This window comes from Sinohyriopsis cumingii, chromosome 17, assembly GCF_028554795.1.
Source record: "Sinohyriopsis cumingii isolate HCF-2022 chromosome 17, ASM2855479v2, whole genome shotgun sequence".
Lineage (NCBI taxonomy): Eukaryota > Metazoa > Mollusca > Bivalvia > Unionida > Unionidae > Sinohyriopsis > Sinohyriopsis cumingii.
The window spans coordinates 59,069,021-59,094,104 of record NC_142977.1 but is presented as its reverse complement, the minus strand read 5'-3'; the positions used below and the strand labels follow the sequence as shown (position 1 = coordinate 59,094,104).

The window sequence follows — 25,084 nt, the reverse complement described above, 5'->3', positions numbered from 1 at the left end:
ACGAATTACTGAGTTGTAAGTAAGGGGCTGTAAGTCGCTTCTTCTTCTTCTGTACATTCGCCTCCTGTTCCACATGAAACTTTGAGAAAAGTATTTGAATAAAAATAAAAAACCTAGGTTCCACCGAGATTTGAACTCGGATTGCTGGATTCAAAGTCCAGAGTGCTAACCATTACACCATGGAACCTATAGGTTACAACGGGTCATCTTCTCAAAACTTATTAGTAGGTTGTAGTATATGCGTATTCTTTACAGTTTTGCTAAAACATGTGCATGAGGTAGTAGGAGCGAGGCGATAATACTCAATAGGAAGAGAGCTATTCCAGTATCCAATGGCAAGGACATGCGCAAACCGCAATATGTATGTGTATGACGGGTTCGCACACACTGGCTGCTGAATGGAAAAGTAAAAATAAATATACACACATTTGGCGGGAAACGCTTTACAACGCAGGTTTGTTCTTTTCCTATCACCATCATATACGTGAATCAGAGGAATAATTTAGCGGTGAGTACCCTGTGGACACCAACTTTTGGTGTCCGCAATATAAAATGTTCCCAGCAAGAAGGTTTATGCTTTGAATCCGTGTCCATAACGCATTAAATTGGAATGCACAGAGTGGGGGAGAGAGAGAGAGAGAGAGAGAGAGAGAGAGAGAGAGAGAGAGAGAGAGAGAGAGAGAGAGAGAACAACTATAAAAGAAATAGATCATATTTGTATAACAACAATGTGATCGTAAAGTGTACCTCTTAACACTTTGCACATTAGTGACATTTATAATAAATGTGTACGAATACAGTTTCTAAGGTATCGAGTGCTGGTCAGTATCAGTGTTGTCATGGTAGAGGTCACATTATAGAAAAGGGATTCGCTATTTAAAATCGATATCGACTAATATATGCATATATTGATAATGAAACACATATAGTGCAGTGTAATTGACTCCTCGCCTAGAAAAGTGAGAAAGAGGTAACGGTCCGGAGCCAATATCAAGACATAAAGGAAATGTGTTTACGTTGCGCAATTCTTTAATTGCAATTAATAAATCAAAGTCGAAATTACAAGATATCTTTGTTTTCAAATGGTAATGTAGTTGCAAAGAATTTGCGAGATTCCCCTTTTTAAGTGCGAATTATTGAATTGTCAGCAAGGAGCACTAGGTTGCAACTCTATTGCGAAACTAGATTCATATTTCGCACTAACCCATTTCCAAGCAATACTGTATGTCGTTAAATAGCTACATACAATGTATCCTCTCATACTCGCTTCTACTATTGTACATTTGTCTTCTGTTCGACATAAAACTTTAAGAAAAGGTATTTTTAGGATTAAAAAGATAAACTTAGGTTCCACCGAGATTTGAACTCAGATTGCTGGATTCAGAGTCCAGAGTGCTAACCATTACACCATGGAACCTATCGATGATACAGGGTCATATTCCAAAAACATGTTAGGAGGTAGTAATATATCAGTATTATATCAGCTTACCGTTGGACTCCCTTGTGTTCATTTATATTACCGATAAGGTGCATTCATGTTGTCAGAGATTTCGTCTTACTTTATTGATAAAACGTTACACTCCTGTAATACACACAAACAAACACACACACAGAGATGAATATGTATATATATATATATATATATATATATATATATATATATATATATATATATATATATATATATATATATATATATATATATATATATCTATGAAAATAATAAAAGTGTATATGAAGATTAAAAGTGAAATGCCTAAAAGATTAGTACTATTACGTTCGAGTGGAATGTATATTAAATTAGTAAGATACATTGAAATATCTTAAAGTGATTAAATAAAATGAAATTATGCTGGCTAATTTAAAATCAAGTTATAAAGTTCACTTATGACTATCAGGCTAAATTTAGGCAGATCAATACTCTATATATAAATAATGATATAGTATGTTTTTCCCGAGATTTTAAAGTTCTAAATATGTCATCATTTAACCATCAAGGCGATATTTCTTCTATATTCCTGTCTACGTGAAAACCTCAGAGTCTGGGACTCTGTCTTGAAATCATATCCAGATGAGTTTCTTTAGGAAGCCCATTGAAAATGACATTATTTTATTGATGGAATTTAAGTCCTTTTACCGTCTTGAGTTTGGAACACTCATTACTAAAATTCGCACCTGACTCTTTGGTGCGGAATTGAAAGCACATGTTTCAAACACATACTGGTCCAGAAAATGCCGCGGCTCATATCCTTTCATCTGCTCAAAAGCTGACATCCAGATTTCATCTATACCGATAAATATAGGTTTCATCTATACTTATAAATGTAGGTTTGATTATGAGCACTCACAATCTTTAAGTTGTTGAATTTTAAATATCATGGTGTTTACATAGGTTTACTATGGGAACTGAATTAGTACCGTGAGTTTTGTGGACTGAACACATTTGCTCGTGAGATGCCACAGGCCACTCTTGCTTTGGCAATTCTGGCATTTGTCTCATCATCGCTTTGGACTGCACGCGACTGCTACTGCCAAGACAGGTGATCTTGTCCACTGCCAGGTGGGTTTGGCCATTCACGGTGATGGTATCCTCTTGGTAACCAAAACAATAATTTCCTTTAACTTCGTCTTCGGCTGTAGTCTCCTCAGATTGAAAAACAATCCGGCCCACCGGCATCTGATATCGATATCATTATCCTTACAGTATGGAGCGCTGGGCGATATCGGTACCGTAATGGCAAAAGATCACGTGATAACTAGCAGGCCGCGCCTTTTAAATTCTCAATTTCGAGGTCAATCCTATTGATCACACCTTGGAATATATGCCGATAACTGCAGTCGGATCACCTCACCTGTTTGCGAAAGAAGGATTGTCCGAAAAATTGCGAATGCATCTAACTACTTTTTCATTCGTAAGCTCTAGGTCAATCGTACAGTCATTATCTTCGTAGAAACTGTCGAGGTAGTCCGAATAGATCAGGGTTTATTTGTTGTTTCGGAGACATTTTCAGCGAACAAAATTAAACATTTTTTGTAAATTACTGCGAAGACTTGAAAAATCCGAGGAAATATGGAAAGGTCGTTGAAAAATCCAATGACGTATGGTGAGGTCGTTGAAAAATCCAAGGGCGTACGGAAATTTCTTTGAAAAATCCAAGGGCTATGGAAAGGTCTATATATGTATGAACAAACAACCATGTACAGCGATTAACTGACACTTACATAGAGACAGAGCTGATGATCCTTCGACAATATGAAGAAATTGTCATACTTCATTTTAGCATCGAGCTTGTTTTATTTTTAATTTGTAACTCAACAATTGTGACAATTTATTCATACTTTGTTGAACTAACCGGTTTTCAAACTATGTTGTATGACGAAATAGACACACATAGGGATCATATTCGCTTCAATTTGCATACACCCACCTCATCTTTCGCATTAGGATTTACAAAAATAAAATAAAGTCTTTAAATTAATGTAAATAAGAAAGAACTTAAAATAATATTCAAGGTTCCACCGAGATTTGAACTCGGATCGCTGGATTCAAAGTCCAGAGTGCTAACCATTACACCATGGAACCATTGTAGCATGTTTCGACAAGACACTTGTAAAAAGTGTCTCCACTGTTCTACGCCAAGTTCTGACAGCGGCCATTTAGGGGCCATGTTCTGATGACTTATGTTATTAGCAAAATCGCTAATTTTACCAGGCAACCAGATGAAGTCTTACACCTTCGCCTTTCGGAGACTATGCGGTGTGCTAAAGATCGTCGTGGTGGGCCGAAAGATTGGAAATTTAAAATTTCTGAAAGCTGCATTTCCATTGGCTAATTCCAAAATTAGTAGAATATGACCTCTTAGAGGTCGCTCTCAGATCTTCACGTGAGACAGAGGAGATTTGAATTTAATCAGATTGCCCCAGGCTTGTATCTATCAGTGTACATAGTTGCCTTATCTTATGTATACAGGAAGTGTAACTATGCAGTGGGAACACGTCACGAGTTGTAATTATATTGACACTAAATATGAAAAGAACTGTAACCCGACTGGGAATATTCTTATTTAATTTTTAGAAGGCAAATGAAGTACCTTTGTTGTTTAAGGTATAAAGTACATTCTGATTAACTTTTGTAAAAGAAACATCAAAGAAAACGCTGAATGTGGCTCTAAATTAACTGATTATGATAATGGTATCGATCCACATCTGAGAAGTGTAGATACATGTTCATTATTAGAATTTAGATAAAATTAAACAATGTTACATGTAACTGAGAGATGTGAGTCTTTAGTGTAGTTTCCCAATTTCACCTAGTAATACATACTAATCATCTGTAAACAATATTCTCTTATACATAGTTTTTTATATTTCTTCTATGAAATCCACTAGTAGTACGGAAAAGGGTCTTTTGTCTCATTCAATAACCTATGGGTCCCCGGACACCCATTCTGGCCTCTAACCCTTTGATAAGCTATCCACCACGCGACATATAGATGTTTGGATACTTTTTCTTGATTTTTCTATGACGTCCATATGGCTTTTCGGATGTCTTCCCTGCTCTCATACGTAGAACCCTTGAGTTGGATCTGTATTCAATATATATACACTGTACAAAAATGCTCACTTTTCGGAGAATTTATTTTGCGGGCAATAAAATAAGTTCCTTGCTCTTGCTATGAGCAAAAACCCATGAAAATGTTTATATTTTATTTGCTAATTAGTTATATCTGATACATTGACCCTCACAAAACTATTTTATTTATGAACCTGAGATGAAATTCTACATTTGGCCTCTTTCCCTAATGTAATTGTGCCTTCGAACAATGGACAAGGTATATTCCATAATTTAAATGTCTTAATCACTCAGCAAAGAGAGAGAGAGAGAGAGAGAGAGAGAGAGAGAGAGAGAGAGAGAGAGAGAGAGATTCACAAGTAAGTTAGTTTCTTCACAGAATAATAGAAACCACTAGCCAATTTCTGACTGCAGTTGTAAGATATCTGAGCAGAAAGTAACAGCTACTTTATAAGTATGCAAGTCAGTTTAATGTGAGTTATAGGCCACCAAGTAGTATTCCTCAGAGAAGACACAAGTCTCGGTTTTAAAAATTAAAGCCACACAAGTACCAGTTTATTACTTTGTGAAAAATGGGTTCATTATGAGAAAATGGCGGCAACCGATGCACCTGCTGGTGAAAGTGTTGTTCCGAAGGCATATGGACAGGACATGCACAGTATAGCCCATAAAACCCCTTAAGCTGGTCATTTGGTGTCAGTAAGACTTATCACAAGATCCTGAATCGTTTTTATTTGCTGAAAATTAAAGTGATGTTTTTCAGTACCTTAGCTCATCTTACACTTGTCAAATGGTAGGAAATCCCAATCAGAAGATATCTAAGGCACATCTGCAACCTATTCCTGCATTTGACCATTTGACAAGCCATCTAATAGAAAAATGGTAGACTCTCGGTTCTTTACCTAACACAAAGTCAAGCAAGCAACACTTGTTGACCATAATGTATGCGTCCTCAAGCTTTTCATAGCCAATTCCTTTAAAGAATATTAAAGCAAAACGTGTTCTAAAAGTTTAGGCAATGTTTTAACACTTGTTTGCCTCCCCAAATCTGTCAGCAAATTTTATGTTTGATTATTTCCAACAACGTATGCAGGAAGTAGACATTCAATAGTTTAATTTTTCTATCTGTCACCCTGAAAGTAATGGGGCTATCTCAAGACTGTCCGAAAACTCTCTCACCTACCCAGGATACATGTATACCATTATATTGAATCAAACCTTATAAAAGACAGTGATCAGTAAAATCCTGGATTGTATAATTATCGAGTAAGATCAGGAGAGTTTTTTAAAATATATAGTGTATCCCATATTGGTAATTATCACCAAATAAAAGACGCCATGACTACCCTAGGACAGCAAAAGACTGTCCCAAAACACCCTCAACTACCCATGATACATGTAGGCGATTAAACAGAACAAAACCAAATGAAAAGACAGCGATCTGTAAAATTCTACCCTGTATAATTATCGAGCAAGATCATTAGAGTTTATTCTTTTGTTGATACTTGCTGAAGACCGTCCCAAAACACACTCATCGACAGCAACATTCATATTTCAAAATATCTTTAAAGCTTCTTTCTTAAGTCTTTAATATGACAAAGAGCAGCTGAATAATTACATCCTAAGGGTCCTATCTTTATATTTGCAAAACTCTTGAACCAAATTATTAATTTTAATTGGTTTGATAATGGCAAGAATTACAATAAAATAAAACATTTTAAAGCTGTTTTTTGTTTTTGTTTTTTTATAAATATATAAATACATTCAAAGGTTAAGGTTCCGTACATTAACAATGCAAATTAAGTATTTGAGAACAACTGTACACTAAATCTAATAATTCTAATCGCAAGTAAATACTTTTATCATGATACGAACATGATTTTCCACAGTTTGATTATTTGGGTTTTTTTTTTGCGGCAAAATATGTTCCAAAATGAAGATCATGATAAGAATAATAACACCTGTAAGGAATGATTAATTGTTTTTAATGTCATTTTACCTATAAACTTTTTTATGTGCTATTGATGTTGATCTGAATTATTTTATTTTCGCGGGAGCTTATGTACAATATTATCACAGGAAAAGAAAGACGTCTGTGAGGTGCGTCAAAATGGGTGACGTACAATACAATCCTTACAACCAGGGTTCGTCCGATGAATACTCGTTAAGAAGATTACGAGGGAATATATCATTGTTATTTCTGATCCTTACTTTGCTAAAATAACTAATGTTTCCAAGTAATGAGAGATGACACTAAGAAGTAGATTTCTTAAACTTTGAAGGTAAATACTTCAGTGCGTCAAAACTGGGGTTGAAAAAGATGGACCACCCTGTTGTTGTGGATGCGTTTTTGTTTTCGTAAGGTGCTATAAATCGCTTAGATCTTCGAGAAAGCATATGGTTTTAGAGACGATTAAAACTGTGTTGCTAACGTACACCTTAAAAAAGGGGAGTGAAAGAGTTATCGACATAAAATGAATGCCGTAAAGGAAAAAAATTAGAAATTTAGAGAGACACGAGATGGACAACAAAGACGATACTGATAAAACTTAGTATTTACATTGTTGCAGGACCAAATCTGTATGAAAACAGCAGTTGGAATGATGTAATTGTAAAGTTCAAAAACAGAATATACAAAGTTTGTAGTAACTGACATTGCGTTTGTCATACGACAAACTACGGAATCAATTCAGTTGTCGGCAAATCGCAAGATACAATAACGCAGAAGGAAAGTAGATCGAAAAACTTGCAAGCAACCATTTACAGCTTGCATCAATGAAAATTAGAAAATTCTTGACTAGAATTATGAATGTAGCACTTGCAAGCAGTCATTTACAATAATGCAGAAGGAAAGTAGCACTTACAAACTGCCACGTACAATTTGCATCAATGAAAATACAATATACATTGATAGAATTATGAAAGTATCATTTGCAAGCAGCCATTTACAATAATGCATCATAGAAGATTAGGAAATACACGCATATAATTATTTCGGTAATCGCCCTCCATATATGCCTGCCATATTTCCGACAACGTGTGTGTCCGATTTAGATTTTTAACGTAGCTTTAAAATAAATTCAGTCATATCGCTACGATGCCTGCAATGTGGCAGTTTATAGTGATGTCTAGCACTGGGGCATCATGCTGCAGACATGTAGCATGATGTTCCACCCAGACACATTATCCTGACACCAGGCCGAACAGTCCTAAAACTAACCTCTTAATGCTGTGCGACTAGCGAGGCAGCTGTTAGTACCTTTTTTGTAAGTCTTTGGTATGATGTGGCCGGGGATCAAACTCACGATCTCCCGCATCAGAGGCGGGCGCTCTAACCACTAGGCCACTGGAGCGGTTCGACAACGCAAGCTTTCAATTTCTAGGTTATCCTTGTCCTTTGACGATAAGTGAACAATTAAGAAAACAAAGTCGTAATTACAAAATTTCTAAGTGCAAAAATCGTAATGTAGTTGAAGAGGATTTAGATAATATATAGTTGTAAGTACGAATTACTGAGTTGTAAGTAAGGGGCTGTAAGTCGCTTCTTCTTCTTCTGTACATTCGCCTCCTGTTCCACATGAAACTTTGAGAAAAGTATTTGAATAAAAATAAAAAACCTAGGTTCCACCGAGATTTGAACTCGGATTGCTGGATTCAAAGTCCAGAGTGCTAACCATTACACCATGGAACCTATAGGTTACAACGGGTCATCTTCTCAAAACTTATTAGTAGGTTGTAGTATATGCGTATTCTTTACAGTTTTGCTAAAACATGTGCATGAGGTAGTAGGAGCGAGGCGTTAATACTCAATAGGAAGAGAGCTATTCCAGTATCCAATGGCAAGGACATGCGCAAACCGCAATATGTATGTGTATGACGGGTTCGCACACACTGGCTGCTGAATGGAAAAGTAAAAATAAATATACACACATTTGGCGGGAAACGCTTTACAACGCAGGTTTGTTCTTTTCCTATCACCATCATATACGTGAATCAGAGGAATAATTTAGCGGTGAGTACCCTGTGGACACCAACTTTTGGTGTCCGCAATATAAAATGTTCCCAGCAAGAAGGTTTATGCTTTGAATCCGTGTCCATAACGCATTAAATTGGAATGCACAGAGTGGGGGGGGGGGTAGAGAGAGAGAGAGAGAGAGAGAGAGAGAGAGAGAGAGAGAGAGAGAGAGAGAGAACAACTATAAAAGAAATAGATCATATTTGTATAACAACAATGTGATCGTAAAGTGTACCTCTTAACACTTTGCACATTAGTGACATTTATAATAAATGTGTACGAATACAGTTTCTAAGGTATCGAGTGCTGGTCAGTATCAGTGTTGTCATGGTAGAGGTCACATTATAGAAAAGGGATTCGCTATTTAAAATCGATATCGACTAATATATGCATATATTGATAATGAAACACATATAGTGCAGTGTAATTGACTCCTCGCCTAGAAAAGTGAGAAAGAGGTAACGGTCCGGAGCCAATATCAAGACATAAAGGAAATGTGTTTACGTTGCGCAATTCTTTAATTGCAATTAATAAATCAAAGTCGAAATTACAAGATATCTTTGTTTTCAAATGGTAATGTAGTTGCAAAGAATTTGCGAGATTCCCCTTTTTAAGTGCGAATTATTGAATTGTCAGCAAGGAGCACTAGGTTGCAACTCTATTGCGAAACTAGATTCATATTTCGCACTAACCCATTTCCAAGCAATACTGTATGTCGTTAAATAGCTACATACAATGTATCCTCTCATACTCGCTTCTGCTATTGTACATTTGTCTTCTGTTCGACATAAAACTTTAAGAAAAGGTATTTTTAGGATTAAAAAGATAAACTTAGGTTCCACCGAGATTTGAACTCAGATTGCTGGATTCAGAGTCCAGAGTGCTAACCATTACACCATGGAACCTATCGATGATACAGGGTCATATTCCAAAAACATGTTAGGAGGTAGTAATATATCAGTATTATATCAGCTTACCGTTGGACTCCCTTGTGTTCATTTATATTACCGATAAGGTGCATTCATGTTGTCAGAGATTTCGTCTTACTTTATTGATAAAACGTTACACTCCTGTAATACACACAAACAAACACACACACACAGATGAATATGTATATATATATATATATATATATATATATATATATATATATATATATATATATATATATATATATATATATATATATATATATATATATATATATATATCTATGAAAATAATAAAAGTGTATATGAAGATTAAAAGTGAAATGCCTATAAGATTAGTACTATTATGTTCGAGTGGAATGTATATTAAATTAGTAAGATACATTGAAATATCTTAAAGTGATTAAATAAAATGAAATTATGCTGGCTAATTTAAAATCAAGTTATAAAGTTCACTTATGACTATCAGGCTAAATTTAGGCAGATCAATACTCTATATATAAATAATGATATAGTATGTTTTTCCCGAGATTTTAAAGTTCTAAATATGTCATCATTTAACCATCAAGGCGATATTTCTTCTATATTCCTGTCTACGTGAAAACCTCAGAGTCTGGGACTCTGTCTTGAAATCATATCCAGATGAGTTTCTTTAGGAAGCCCATTGAAAATGACATTATTTTATTGATGGAATTTAAGTCCTTTTACCGTCTTGAGTTTGGAACACTCATTACTAAAATTCGCACCTGACTCTTTGGTGCGGAATTGAAAGCACATGTTTCAAACACATACTGGTCCAGAAAATGCCGCGGCTCATATCCTTTCATCTGCACAAAAGCTGACATCCAGATTTCATCTATACCGATAAATATAGGTTTCATCTATACTTATAAATGTAGGTTTGATTATGAGCACTCACAATCTTTAAGTTGTTGAATTTTAAATATCATGGTGTTTACATAGGTTTACTATGGGAACTGAATTAGTACCGTGAGTTTTGTGGACTGAACACATTTGCTCGTGAGATGCCACAGGCCACTCTTGCTTTGGCAATTCTGGCATTTGTCTCATCATCGCTTTGGACTGCACGCGACTGCTACTGCCAAGACAGGTGATCTTGTCCACTGCCAGGTGGGTTTGGCCATTCACGGTGATGGTATCCTCTTGGTAACCAAAACAATAATTTCCTTTAACTTCGTCTTCGGCTGTAGTCTCCTCAGATTGAAAAACAATCCGGCCCACCGGCATCTGATATCGATATCATTATCCTTACAGTATGGAGCGCTGGGCGATATCGGTACCGTAATGGCAAAAGATCACGTGATAACCAGCAGGCCGCACCTTTTAAATTCTCAATTTCGAGGTCAATCCTATTGATCACACCTTGGAATATATGCCGATAACTGCAGTCGGATCACCTCACCTGTTTGCGAAAGAAGGATTGTCCGAAAAATTGCGAATGCATCTAACTACTTTTTCATTCGTAAGCTCTAGGTCAATCGTACAGTCATTATCTTCGTAGAAACTGTCGAGGTAGTCCGAATAGATCAGGGTTTATTTGTTGTTTCGGAGACATTTTCAGCGAACAAAATTAAACATTTTTTGTAAATTACTGCGAAGACTTGAAAAATCCGAGGAAATATGGAAAGGTCGTTGAAAAATCCAATGACGTATGGTGAGGTCGTTGAAAAATCCAAGGGCGTACGGAAATTTCTTTGAAAAATCCAAGGGCTATGGAAAGGTCTATATATGTATGAACAAACAACCATGTACAGCGATTAACTGACACTTACATAGAGACAGAGCTGATGATCCTCCGACAATATGAAGAAATTGTCATACTTCATTTTAGCATCGAGCTTGTTTTATTTTTAATTTGTAACTCAACAATTGTGACAATTTATTCATACTTTGTTGAACTAACCGGTTTTCAAACTATGTTGTATGACGAAATAGACACACATAGGGATCATATTCGCTTCAATTTGCATACACCCACCTCATCTTTCGCATTAGGATTTACAAAAATAAAATAAAGTCTTTAAATTAATGTAAATAAGAAAGAACTTAAAATAATATTCAAGGTTCCACCGAGATTTGAACTCGGATCGCTGGATTCAAAGTCCAGAGTGCTAACCATTACACCATGGAACCATTGTAGCATGTTTCGACAAGACACTTGTAAAAAGTGTCTCCACTGTTCTACGCCAAGTTCTGACAGCGGCCATTTAGGGGCCATGTTCTGATGACTTATGTTATTAGCAAAATCGCTAATTTTACCAGCCAACTAGATGAAGTCTTACACCTTCGCCTTTCGGAGACTGTGCGGTGTGCTAAAGATCGTCGTGGTGGGCCGAAAGATTGGAAATTTAAAATTTCTGAAAGCTGCATTTCCATTGGCTAATTCCAAAATTAGTAGAATATGACCTCTTAGAGGTCGCTCTCAGATCTTCACGTGAGACAGAGGAGATTTGAATTTAATCAGATTGCCCCAGGCTTGTATCTATCAGTGTACATAGTTGCCTTATCTTATGTATACAGGAAGTGTAACTATGCAGTGGGAACACGTCACGAGTTGTAATTATATTGACACTAAATATGAAAAGAACTGTAACCCGACTGGGAATATTCTTATTCAATTTTTAGAAGGCAAATGAAGTACCTTTGTTGTTTAAGGTATAAAGTACATTCTGATTAACTTTTGTAAAAGAAACATCAAAGAAAACGCTGAATGTGGCTCTAAATTAACTGATTATGATAATGGTATCGATCCACATCTGAGAAGTGTAGATACATGTTCATTATTAGAATTTAGATAAAATTAAACAATGTTACATGTAACTGAGAGATGTGAGTCTTTAGTGTAGTTTCCCAATTTCACCTAGTAATACATACTAATCATCTGTAAACAATATTTTCTTATACATAGTTTTTTATATTTCTTCTATGAAATCCACTAGTAGTACGGAAAAGGGTCTTTTGTCTCATTCAATAACCTATGGGTCCCCGGACACCCATTCTGGCCTCTAACCCTTTGATAAGCTATCCACCACGCGACATATAGATGTTTGGATACTTTTTCTTGATTTTTCTATGACGTCCATATGGCTTTTCGGATGTCTTCCCTGCTCTCATACGTAGAACCCTTGAGTTGGATCTGTATTCAATATATATACACTGTACAAAAATGCTCACTTTTCGGAGAATTTATTTTGCGGGCAATAAAATAAGTTCCTTGCTCTTGCTATGAGCAAAAACCCATGAAAATGTTTATATTTTATTTGCTAATTAGTTATATCTGATACATTGACCCTCACAAAACTATTTTATTTATGAACCTGAGATGAAATTCTACATTTGGCCTCTTTCCCTAATGTAATTGTGCCTTCGAACAATGGACAAGGTATATTCCATAATTTAAATGTCTTAATCACTCAGCAAAGAGAGAGAGAGAGAGAGAGAGAGAGAGAGAGAGAGAGAGAGAGAGAGAGAGAGATTCACAAGTAAGTTAGTTTCTTCACAGAATAATAGAAACCACTAGCCAATTTCTGACTGCAGTTGTAAGATATCTGAGCAGAAAGTAACAGCTACTTTATAAGTATGCAAGTCAGTTTAATGTGAGTTATAGGCCACCAAGTAGTATTCCTCAGAGAAGACACAAGTCTCGGTTTTAAAAATTAAAGCCACACAAGTACCAGTTTATTACTTTGTGAAAAATGGGTTCATTATGAGAAAATGGCGGCAACCGATGCACCTGCTGGTGAAAGTGTTGTTCCGAAGGAATATGGACAGGACATGCATAGTATAGCCCATAAAACCCCTTAAGCTGGTCATTTGGTGTCAGTAAGACTTATCACAAGATCCTGAATCGTTTTTATTTGCTGAAAATTAAAGTGATGTTTTTCAGTACCTTAGCTCATCTTACACTTGTCAAATGGTAGGAAATCCCAATCAGAAGATATCTAAGGCACATCTGCAACCTATTCCTGCATTTGACCATTTGACAAGCCATCTAATAGAAAAATGGTAGACTCTCGGTTCTTTACCTAACACAAAGTCAAGCAAGCAACACTTGTTGACCATAATGTATGCGTCCTCAAGCTTTTCATAGCCAATTCCTTTAAAGAATATTAAAGCAAAACGTGTTCTAAAAGTTTAGGCAATGTTTTAACACTTGTTTGCCTCCCCAAATCTGTCAGCAAATTTTATGTTTGATTATTTCCAACAACGTATGCAGGAAGTAGACATTCAATAGTTTAATTTTTCTATCTGTCACCCTGAAAGTAATGGGGCTATCTCAAGACTGTCCGAAAACTCTCTCACCTACCCAGGATACATGTATACCATTATATTGAATCAAACCTTATAAAAGACAGTGATCAGTAAAATCCTGGATTGTATAATTATCGAGTAAGATCAGGAGAGTTTTTTAAAATATATAGTGTATCCCATATTGGTAATTATCACCAAATAAAAGACGCCATGACTACCCTAGGACAGCAAAAGACTGTCCCAAAACACCCTCAACTACCCATGATACATGTAGGCGATTAAATAGAACAAAACCAAATGAAAAGACAGCGATCTGTAAAATTCTACCCTGTATAATTATCGAGCAAGATCATTAGAGTTTATTCTTTTGTTGATACTTGCTGAAGACCGTCCCAAAACACACTCATCGACAGCAACATTCATATTTCAAAATATCTTTAAAGCTTCTTTCTTAAGTCTTTAATATGACAAAGAGCAGCTGAATAATTACATCCTAAGGGTCCTATCTTTATATTTGCAAAATTCTTGAACCAAATTATTAATTTTAATTGGTTTGATAATGGCAAGAATTACAATAAAATAAAAATTTTTAAAGCTGTTTTTTGTTTTTGTTTTTTATATATATAAATACATTCAAAGGTTAAGGTTCCGTACATTAACAATGCAAATTAAGTATTTGAGAACAACTGTACACTAAATCTAAAAATTCTAATCGCAAGTAAATACTTTTATCATGATACGAACATGATTTTCCACAGTTTGATTATTTGGTTTTTTTTTTTGCGGCAAAATATGTTCCAAAATGAAGATCATGATAAGAATAATAACACCTGTAAGGAATGATTAATTGTTTTTAATGTCATTTTACCTATAAACTTTTTTATGTGCTATTGATGTTGATCTGAATTATTTTATTTTCGCGGGAGCTTATGTACAATATTATCACAGGAAAAGAAAGACGTCTGTGAGGTGCGTCAAAATGGGTGACGTACAATACAATCCTTACAACCAGGGTTCGTCCGATGAATACTCGTTAAGAAGATTACGAGGGAATATATCATTGTTATTTCTGATCCTTACTTTGCTAAAATAACTAATGTTTCCAAGTAATGAGAGATGACACTAAGAAGTAGATTTCTTAAACTTTGAAGGTAAATACTTCAGTGCGTCAAAACTGGGGTTGAAAAAGATGGACCACCCTGTTGTTGTGGATGCGTTTTTGTTTTCGTAAGGTGCTATAAATCGCTTAGATCTTCGAGAAAGCATATGGTTTTAGAGACGATTAAAACTGTGTTGCTAACGTACACCTTAAAAAAGGGGAGTGAAAGAGTTATCGACATAAAATGAATGCCGTAAAGGAAAAAAATTAGAAATTTAGAGAGACACGAGATGGACAACAAAGACGATACTGATAAAACTTAGTATTTACATTGTTGCAGGACCAAATCTGTATGAAAACAGCAGTTGGAATGATGTAATTGTAAAGTTCAAAAACAGAATATACAAAGTTTGTAGTAACTGACATTGCGTTTGTCATACGACAAACTACGGAATCAATTCAGTTGTCGGCAAATCGCAAGATACAATAACGCAGAAGGAAAGTAGATCGAAAAACTTGCAAGCAACCATTTACAGCTTGCATCAATGAAAATTAGAAAATTCTTGACTAGAATTATGAATGTAGCACTTGCAAGCAGTCATTTACAATAATGCAGAAGGAAAGTAGCACTTACAAACTGCCACGTACAATTTGCATCAATGAAAATACAATATACATTGATAGAATTATGAAAGTATCATTTGCAAGCAGCCATTTACAATAATGCATCATAGAAGATTAGGAAATACACGCATATAATTATTTCGGTAATCGCCCTCCATATATGCCTGCCATATTTCCGACAACGTGTGTGTCCGATTTAGATTTTTAACGTAGCTTTAAAATAAATTCAGTCATATCGCTACGATGCCTGCAATGTGGCAGTTTATAGTGATGTCTAGCACTGGGGCATCATGCTGCAGACATGTAGCATGATGTTCCACCCAGACACATTATCCTGACACCAGGCCGAACAGTCCTAAAACTAACCTCTTAATGCTGTGCGACTAGCGAGGCAGCTGTTAGTACCTTTTTTGTAAGTCTTTGGTATGATGTGGCCGGGGATCAAACTCACGATCTCCCGCATCAGAGGCGGGCGCTCTAACCACTAGGCCACTGGAGCGGTTCGACAACGCAAGCTTTCAATTTCTAGGTTATCCTTGTCCTTTGACGATAAGTGAACAATTAAGAAAACAAAGTCGTAATTACAAAATTTCTAAGTGCAAAAATCGTAATGTAGTTGAAGAGGATTTAGATAATATATAGTTGTAAGTACGAATTACTGAGTTGTAAGTAAGGGGCTGTAAGTCGCTTCTTCTTCTTCTGTACATTCGCCTCCTGTTCCACATGAAACTTTGAGAAAAGTATTTGAATAAAAATAAAAAACCTAGGTTCCACCGAGATTTGAACTCGGATTGCTGGATTCAAAGTCCAGAGTGCTAACCATTACACCATGGAACCTATAGGTTACAACGGGTCATCTTCTCAAAACTTATTAGTAGGTTGTAGTATATGCGTATTCTTTACAGTTTTGCTAAAACATGTGCATGAGGTAGTAGGAGCGAGGCGATAATACTCAATAGGAAGAGAGCTATTCCAGTATCCAATGGCAAGGACATGCGCAAACCGCAATATGTATGTGTATGACGGGTTCGCACACACTGGCTGCTGAATGGAAAAGTAAAAATAAATATACACACATTTGGCGGGAAACGCTTTACAACGCAGGTTTGTTCTTTTCCTATCACCATCATATACGTGAATCAGAGGAATAATTTAGCGGTGAGTACCCTGTGGACACCAACTTTTGGTGTCCGCAATATAAAATGTTCCCAGCAAGAAGGTTTATGCTTTGAATCCGTGTCCATAACGCATTAAATTGGAATGCACAGAGTGGGGGGGGGGTAGAGAGAGAGAGAGAGAGAGAGAGAGAGAGAGAGAGAGAGAGAGAGAGAGAGAGAGAGAGAACAACTATAAAAGAAATAGATCATATTTGTATAACAACAATGTGATCGTAAAGTGTACCTCTTAACACTTTGCACATTAGTGACATTTATAATAAATGTGTACGAATACAGTTTCTAAGGTATCGAGTGCTGGTCAGTATCAGTGTTGTCATGGTAGAGGTCACATTATAGAAAAGGGATTCGCTATTTAAAATCGATATCGACTAATATATGCATATATTGATAATGAAACACATATAGTGCAGTGTAATTGACTCCTCGCCTAGAAAAGTGAGAAAGAGGTAACGGTCCGGAGCCAATATCAAGACATAAAGGAAATGTGTTTACGTTGCGCAATTCTTTAATTGCAATTAATAAATCAAAGTCGAAATTACAAGATATCTTTGTTTTCAAATGGTAATGTAGTTGCAAAGAATTTGCGAGATTCCCCTTTTTAAGTGCGAATTATTGAATTGTCAGCAAGGAGCACTAGGTTGCAACTCTATTGCGAAACTAGATTCATATTTCGCACTAACCCATTTCCAAGCAATACTGTATGTCGTTAAATAGCTACATACAATGTATCCTCTCATACTCGCTTCTGCTATTGTACATTTGTCTTCTGTTCGACATAAAACTTTAAGAAAAGGTATTTTTAGGATTAAAAAGATAAACTTAGGTTCCACCGAGATTTGAACTCAGATTGCTGGATTCAGAGTCCAGAGTGCTAACCATTACACCATGGAACCTATCGATGATACAGGGTCATATTCCAAAAACATGTTAGGAGGTAGTAATATATCAGTATTATATCAGCTTACCGTTGGACTCCCTTGTGTTCATTTATATTACCGATAAGGTGCATTCATGTTGTCAGAGATTTCGTCTTACTTTATTGATAAAACGTTACACTCCTGTAATACACACAAACAAACACACACACACAGATGAATATGTATATATATATATATATATATATATATATATATATATATATATATATATATATATATATATATATATATATATATATATATATATATATATATATATATATATATATATATATATATCTATCTATGAAAATAATAAAAGTGTATATGAAGATTAAAAGTGAAATGCCTATAAGATTAGTACTATTATGTTCGAGTGGAATGTATATTAAATTAGTAAGATACATTGAAATATCTTAAAGTGATTAAATAAAATGAAATTATGCTGGCTAATTTAAAATCAAGTTATAAAGTTCACTTATGACTATCAGGCTAAATTTAGGCAGATCAATACTCTATATATAAATAATGATATAGTATGTTTTTCCCGAGATTTTAAAGTTCTAAATATGTCATCATTTAACCATCAAGGCGATATTTCTTCTATATTCCTGTCTACGTGAAAACCTCAGAGTCTGGGACTCTGTCTTGAAATCATATCCAGATGAGTTTCTTTAGGAAGCCCATTGAAAATGACATTATTTTATTGATGGAATTTAAGTCCTTTTACCGTCTTGAGTTTGGAACACTCATTACTAAAATTCGCACCTGACTCTTTGGTGCGGAATTGAAAGCACATGTTTCAAACACATACTGGTCCAGAAAATGCCGCGGCTCATATCCTTTCATCTGCACAAAAGCTGACATCCAGATTTCATCTATACCGATAAATATAGGTTTCATCTATACTTATAAATGTAGGTTTGATTATGAGCACTCACAATCTTTAAGTTGTTGAATTTTAAATATCATGGTGTTTACATAGGTTTACTATGGGAACTGAATTAGTACCGTGAGTTTTGTGGACTGAACACATTTGCTCGTGAGATGCCACAGGCCACTCTTGCTTTGGCAATTCTGGCATTTGTCTCATCATCGCTTTGGACTGCACGCGACTGCTACTGCCAAGACAGGTGATCTTGTCCACTGCCAGGTGGGTTTGGCCATTCACGGTGATGGTATCCTCTTGGTAACCAAAACAATAATTTCCTTTAACTTCGTCTTCGGCTGTAGTCTCCTCAGATTGAAAAACAATCCGGCCCACCGGCATCTGATATCGATATCATTATCCTTACAGTATGGAGCGCTGGGCGATATCGGTACCGTAATGGCAAAAGATCACGTGATAACCAGCAGGCCGCACCTTTTAAATTCTCAATTTCGAGGTCAATCCTATTGATCACACCTTGGAATATATGCCGATAACTGCAGTCGGATCACCTCACCTGTTTGCGAAAGAAGGATTGTCCGAAAAATTGCGAATGCATCTAACTACTTTTTCATTCGTAAGCTCTAGGTCAATCGTACAGTCATTATCTTCGTAGAAACTGTCGAGGTAGTCCGAATAGATCAGGGTTTATTTGTTGTTTCGGAGACATTTTCAGCGAACAAAATTAAACATTTTTTGTAAATTACTGCGAAGACTTGAAAAATCCGAGGAAATATGGAAAGGTCGTTGAAAAATCCAATGACGTATGGTGAGGTCGTTGAAAAATCCAAGGGCGTACGGAAATTTCTTTGAAAAATCCAAGGGCTATGGAAAGGTCTATATATGTATGAACAAACAACCATGTACAGCGATTAACTGACACTTACATAGAGACAGAGCTGATGATCCTCCGACAATATGAAGAAATTGTCATACTTCATTTTAGCATCGAGCTTGTTTTATTTTTAATTTGTAACTCAACAATTGTGACAATTTATTCATACTTTGTTGAACTAACCGGTTTTCAAACTATGTTGTATGACGAAATAGACACACATAGGGATCATATTCGCTTCAATTTGCATACACCCACCTCATCTTTCGCATTAGGATTTACAAAAATAAAATAAAGTCTTTAAATTAATGTAAATAAGAAAGAACTTAAAATAATATTCAAGGTTCCACCGAGATTTGAACTCGGATCGCTGGATTCAAAGTCCAGAGTGCTAACCATTACACCATGGAACCATTGTAGCATGTTTCGACAAGACACTTGTAAAAAGTGTCTCCACTGTTCTACGCCAAGTTCTGACAGCGGCCATTTAGGGGCCATGTTCTGATGACTTATGTTATTAGCAAAATCGCTAATTTTACCAGCCAACTAGATGAAGTCTTACACCTTCGCCTTTCGGAGACTGTGCGGTGTGCTAAAGATCGTCGTGGTGGGCCGAAAGATTGGAAATTTAAAATTTCTGAAAGCTGCATTTCCATTGGCTAATTCCAAAATTAGTAGAATATGACCTCTTAGAGGTCGCTCTCAGATCTTCACGTGAGACAGAGGAGATTTGAATTTAATCAGATTGCCCCAGGCTTGTATCTATCAGTGTACATAGTTGCCTTATCTTATGTATACAGGAAGTGTAACTATGCAGTGGGAACACGTCACGAGTTGTAATTATATTGACACTAAATATGAAAAGAACTGTAACCCGACTGGGAATATTCTTATTCAATTTTTAGAAGGCAAATGAAGTACCTTTGTTGTTTAAGGTATAAAGTACATTCTGATTAACTTTTGTAAAAGAAACATCAAAGAAAACGCTGAATGTGGCTCTAAATTAACTGATTATGATAATGGTATCGATCCACATCTGAGAAGTGTAGATACATGTTCATTATTAGAATTTAGATAAAATTAAACAATGTTACATGTAACTGAGAGATGTGAGTCTTTAGTGTAGTTTCCCAATTTCACCTAGTAATACATACTAATCATCTGTAAACAATATTTTCTTATACATAGTTTTTTATATTTCTTCTATGAAATCCACTAGTAGTACGGAAAAGGGTCTTTTGTCTCATTCAATAACCTATGGGTCCCCGGACACCCATTCTGGCCTCTAACCCTTTGATAAGCTATCCACCACGCGACATATAGATGTTTGGATACTTTTTCTTGATTTTTCTATGACGTCCATATGGCTTTTCGGATGTCTTCCCTGCTCTCATACGTAGAACCCTTGAGTTGGATCTGTATTCAATATATATACACTGTACAAAAATGCTCACTTTTCGGAGAATTTATTTTGCGGGCAATAAAATAAGTTCCTTGCTCTTGCTATGAGCAAAAACCCATGAAAATGTTTATATTTTATTTGCTAATTAGTTATATCTGATACATTGACCCTCACAAAACTATTTTATTTATGAACCTGAGATGAAATTCTACATTTGGCCTCTTTCCCTAATGTAATTGTGCCTTCGAACAATGGACAAGGTATATTCCATAATTTAAATGTCTTAATCACTCAGCAAAGAGAGAGAGAGAGAGAGAGAGAGAGAGAGAGAGAGAGAGAGAGAGAGATTCACAAGTAAGTTAGTTTCTTCACAGAATAATAGAAACCACTAGCCAATTTCTGACTGCAGTTGTAAGATATCTGAGCAGAAAGTAACAGCTACTTTATAAGTATGCAAGTCAGTTTAATGTGAGTTATAGGCCACCAAGTAGTATTCCTCAGAGAAGACACAAGTCTCGGTTTTAAAAATTAAAGCCACACAAGTACCAGTTTATTACTTTGTGAAAAATGGGTTCATTATGAGAAAATGGCGGCAACCGATGCACCTGCTGGTGAAAGTGTTGTTCCGAAGGAATATGGACAGGACATGCATAGTATAGCCCATAAAACCCCTTAAGCTGGTCATTTGGTGTCAGTAAGACTTATCACAAGATCCTGAATCGTTTTTATTTGCTGAAAATTAAAGTGATGTTTTTCAGTACCTTAGCTCATCTTACACTTGTCAAATGGTAGGAAATCCCAATCAGAAGATATCTAAGGCACATCTGCAACCTATTCCTGCATTTGACCATTTGACAAGCCATCTAATAGAAAAATGGTAGACTCTCGGTTCTTTACCTAACACAAAGTCAAGCAAGCAACACTTGTTGACCATAATGTATGCGTCCTCAAGCTTTTCATAGCCAATTCCTTTAAAGAATATTAAAGCAAAACGTGTTCTAAAAGTTTAGGCAATGTTTTAACACTTGTTTGCCTCCCCAAATCTGTCAGCAAATTTTATGTTTGATTATTTCCAACAACGTATGCAGGAAGTAGACATTCAATAGTTTAATTTTTCTATCTGTCACCCTGAAAGTAATGGGGCTATCTCAAGACTGTCCGAAAACTCTCTCACCTACCCAGGATACATGTATACCATTATATTGAATCAAACCTTATAAAAGACAGTGATCAGTAAAATCCTGGATTGTATAATTATCGAGTAAGATCAGGAGAGTTTTTTAAAATATATAGTGTATCCCATATTGGTAATTATCACCAAATAAAAGACGCCATGACTACCCTAGGACAGCAAAAGACTGTCCCAAAACACCCTCAACTACCCATGATACATGTAGGCGATTAAATAGAACAAAACCAAATGAAAAGACAGCGATCTGTAAAATTCTACCCTGTATAATTATCGAGCAAGATCATTAGAGTTTATTCTTTTGTTGATACTTGCTGAAGACCGTCCCAAAACACACTCATCGACAGCAACATTCATATTTCAAAATATCTTTAAAGCTTCTTTCTTAAGTCTTTAATATGACAAAGAGCAGCTGAATAATTACATCCTAAGGGTCCTATCTTTATATTTGCAAAATTCTTGAACCAAATTATTAATTTTAATTGGTTTGATAATGGCAAGAATTACAATAAAATAAAAATTTTTAAAGCTGTTTTTTGTTTTTGTTTTTTATATATATAAATACATTCAAAGGTTAAGGTTCCGTACATTAACAATGCAAATTAAGTATTTGAGAACAACTGTACACTAAATCTAAAAATTCTAATCGCAAGTAAATACTTTTATCATGATACGAACATGATTTTCCACAGTTTGATTATTTGGTTTTTTTTTTTGCGGCAAAATATGTTCCAAAATGAAGATCATGATAAGAATAATAACACCTGTAAGGAATGATTAATTGTTTTTAATGTCATTTTACCTATAAACTTTTTTATGTGCTATTGATGTTGATCTGAATTATTTTATTTTCGCGGGAGCTTATGTACAATATTATCACAGGAAAAGAAAGACGTCTGTGAGGTGCGTCAAAATGGGTGACGTACAATACAATCCTTACAACCAGGGTTCGTCCGATGAATACTCGTTAAGAAGATTACGAGGGAATATATCATTGTTATTTCTGATCCTTACTTTGCTAAAATAACTAATGTTTCCAAGTAATGAGAGATGACACTAAGAAGTAGATTTCTTAAACTTTGAAGGTAAATACTTCAGTGCGTCAAAACTGGGGTTGAAAAAGATGGACCACCCTGTTGTTGTGGATGCGTTTTTGTTTTCGTAAGGTGCTATAAATCGCTTAGATCTTCGAGAAAGCATATGGTTTTAGAGACGATTAAAACTGTGTTGCTAACGTACACCTTAAAAAAGGGGAGTGAAAGAGTTATCGACATAAAATGAATGCCGTAAAGGAAAAAAATTAGAAATTTAGAGAGACACGAGATGGACAACAAAGACGATACTGATAAAACTTAGTATTTACATTGTTGCAGGACCAAATCTGTATGAAAACAGCAGTTGGAATGATGTAATTGTAAAGTTCAAAAACAGAATATACAAAGTTTGTAGTAACTGACATTGCGTTTGTCATACGACAAACTACGGAATCAATTCAGTTGTCGGCAAATCGCAAGATACAATAACGCAGAAGGAAAGTAGATCGAAAAACTTGCAAGCAACCATTTACAGCTTGCATCAATGAAAATTAGAAAATTCTTGACTAGAATTATGAATGTAGCACTTGCAAGCAGTCATTTACAATAATGCAGAAGGAAAGTAGCACTTACAAACTGCCACGTACAATTTGCATCAATGAAAATACAATATACATTGATAGAATTATGAAAGTATCATTTGCAAGCAGCCATTTACAATAATGCATCATAGAAGATTAGGAAATACACGCATATAATTATTTCGGTAATCGCCCTCCATATATGCCTGCCATATTTCCGACAACGTGTGTGTCCGATTTAGATTTTTAACGTAGCTTTAAAATAAATTCAGTCATATCGCTACGATGCCTGCAATGTGGCAGTTTATAGTGATGTCTAGCACTGGGGCATCATGCTGCAGACATGTAGCATGATGTTCCACCCAGACACATTATCCTGACACCAGGCCGAACAGTCCTAAAACTAACCTCTTAATGCTGTGCGACTAGCGAGGCAGCTGTTAGTACCTTTTTTGTAAGTCTTTGGTATGATGTGGCCGGGGATCAAACTCACGATCTCCCGCATCAGAGGCGGGCGCTCTAACCACTAGGCCACTGGAGCGGTTCGACAACGCAAGCTTTCAATTTCTAGGTTATCCTTGTCCTTTGACGATAAGTGAACAATTAAGAAAACAAAGTCGTAATTACAAAATTTCTAAGTGCAAAAATCGTAATGTAGTTGAAGAGGATTTAGATAATATATAGTTGTAAGTACGAATTACTGAGTTGTAAGTAAGGGGCTGTAAGTCGCTTCTTCTTCTTCTGTACATTCGCCTCCTGTTCCACATGAAACTTTGAGAAAAGTATTTGAATAAAAATAAAAAACCTAGGTTCCACCGAGATTTGAACTCGGATTGCTGGATTCAAAGTCCAGAGTGCTAACCATTACACCATGGAACCTATAGGTTACAACGGGTCATCTTCTCAAAACTTATTAGTAGGTTGTAGTATATGCGTATTCTTTACAGTTTTGCTAAAACATGTGCATGAGGTAGTAGGAGCGAGGCGATAATACTCAATAGGAAGAGAGCTATTCCAGTATCCAATGGCAAGGACATGCGCAAACCGCAATATGTATGTGTATGACGGGTTCGCACACACTGGCTGCTGAATGGAAAAGTAAAAATAAATATACACACATTTGGCGGGAAACGCTTTACAACGCAGGTTTGTTCTTTTCCTATCACCATCATATACGTGAATCAGAGGAATAATTTAGCGGTGAGTACCCTGTGGACACCAACTTTTGGTGTCCGCAATATAAAATGTTCCCAGCAAGAAGGTTTATGCTTTGAATCCGTGTCCATAACGCATTAAATTGGAATGCACAGAGTGGGGGGGGGGGGGGGTAGAGAGAGAGAGAGAGAGAGAGAGAGAGAGAGAGAGAACAACTATAAAAGAAATAGATCATATTTGTATAACAACAATGTGATCGTAAAGTGTACCTCTTAACACTTTGCACATTAGTGACATTTATAATAAATGTGTACGAATACAGTTTCTAAGGTATCGAGTGCTGGTCAGTATCA

General features: G+C 35.8%; 10 non-coding genes across 10 annotated transcripts; all 10 read right to left on the bottom strand.

The window, feature by feature from the left end:
- Positions 1-115: 115 nt before the first annotated feature.
- On the bottom strand, positions 116-187 carry Trnaq-uug (transfer RNA glutamine (anticodon UUG)). Its single transcript has one exon. It is a non-coding gene; the product is annotated as a tRNA-Gln (tRNA).
- Positions 188-1,345: 1,158 nt separating this feature from the next.
- Trnaq-cug (transfer RNA glutamine (anticodon CUG)) lies at positions 1,346-1,417 on the bottom strand. Its single transcript has one exon. It is a non-coding gene; the product is annotated as a tRNA-Gln (tRNA).
- Positions 1,418-3,511: 2,094 nt separating this feature from the next.
- Trnaq-uug (transfer RNA glutamine (anticodon UUG)) lies at positions 3,512-3,583 on the bottom strand. Its single transcript has one exon. It is a non-coding gene; the product is annotated as a tRNA-Gln (tRNA).
- A 4,609-nt stretch (positions 3,584-8,192) lies between these two features.
- On the bottom strand, positions 8,193-8,264 carry Trnaq-uug (transfer RNA glutamine (anticodon UUG)). The gene has a single exon. It is a non-coding gene; the product is annotated as a tRNA-Gln (tRNA).
- A 1,157-nt stretch (positions 8,265-9,421) lies between these two features.
- Positions 9,422-9,493, bottom strand: Trnaq-cug (transfer RNA glutamine (anticodon CUG)). Its single transcript has one exon. It is a non-coding gene; the product is annotated as a tRNA-Gln (tRNA).
- A 2,106-nt stretch (positions 9,494-11,599) lies between these two features.
- Trnaq-uug (transfer RNA glutamine (anticodon UUG)) lies at positions 11,600-11,671 on the bottom strand. Its single transcript has one exon. It is a non-coding gene; the product is annotated as a tRNA-Gln (tRNA).
- Positions 11,672-16,277: 4,606 nt separating this feature from the next.
- Positions 16,278-16,349, bottom strand: Trnaq-uug (transfer RNA glutamine (anticodon UUG)). The gene has a single exon. It is a non-coding gene; the product is annotated as a tRNA-Gln (tRNA).
- Positions 16,350-17,511: 1,162 nt separating this feature from the next.
- Trnaq-cug (transfer RNA glutamine (anticodon CUG)) lies at positions 17,512-17,583 on the bottom strand. The gene has a single exon. It is a non-coding gene; the product is annotated as a tRNA-Gln (tRNA).
- Positions 17,584-19,711: 2,128 nt separating this feature from the next.
- Trnaq-uug (transfer RNA glutamine (anticodon UUG)) lies at positions 19,712-19,783 on the bottom strand. The gene has a single exon. It is a non-coding gene; the product is annotated as a tRNA-Gln (tRNA).
- A 4,600-nt stretch (positions 19,784-24,383) lies between these two features.
- Trnaq-uug (transfer RNA glutamine (anticodon UUG)) lies at positions 24,384-24,455 on the bottom strand. The gene has a single exon. It is a non-coding gene; the product is annotated as a tRNA-Gln (tRNA).
- Between the last annotated feature and the right edge of the window lie 629 nt (positions 24,456-25,084).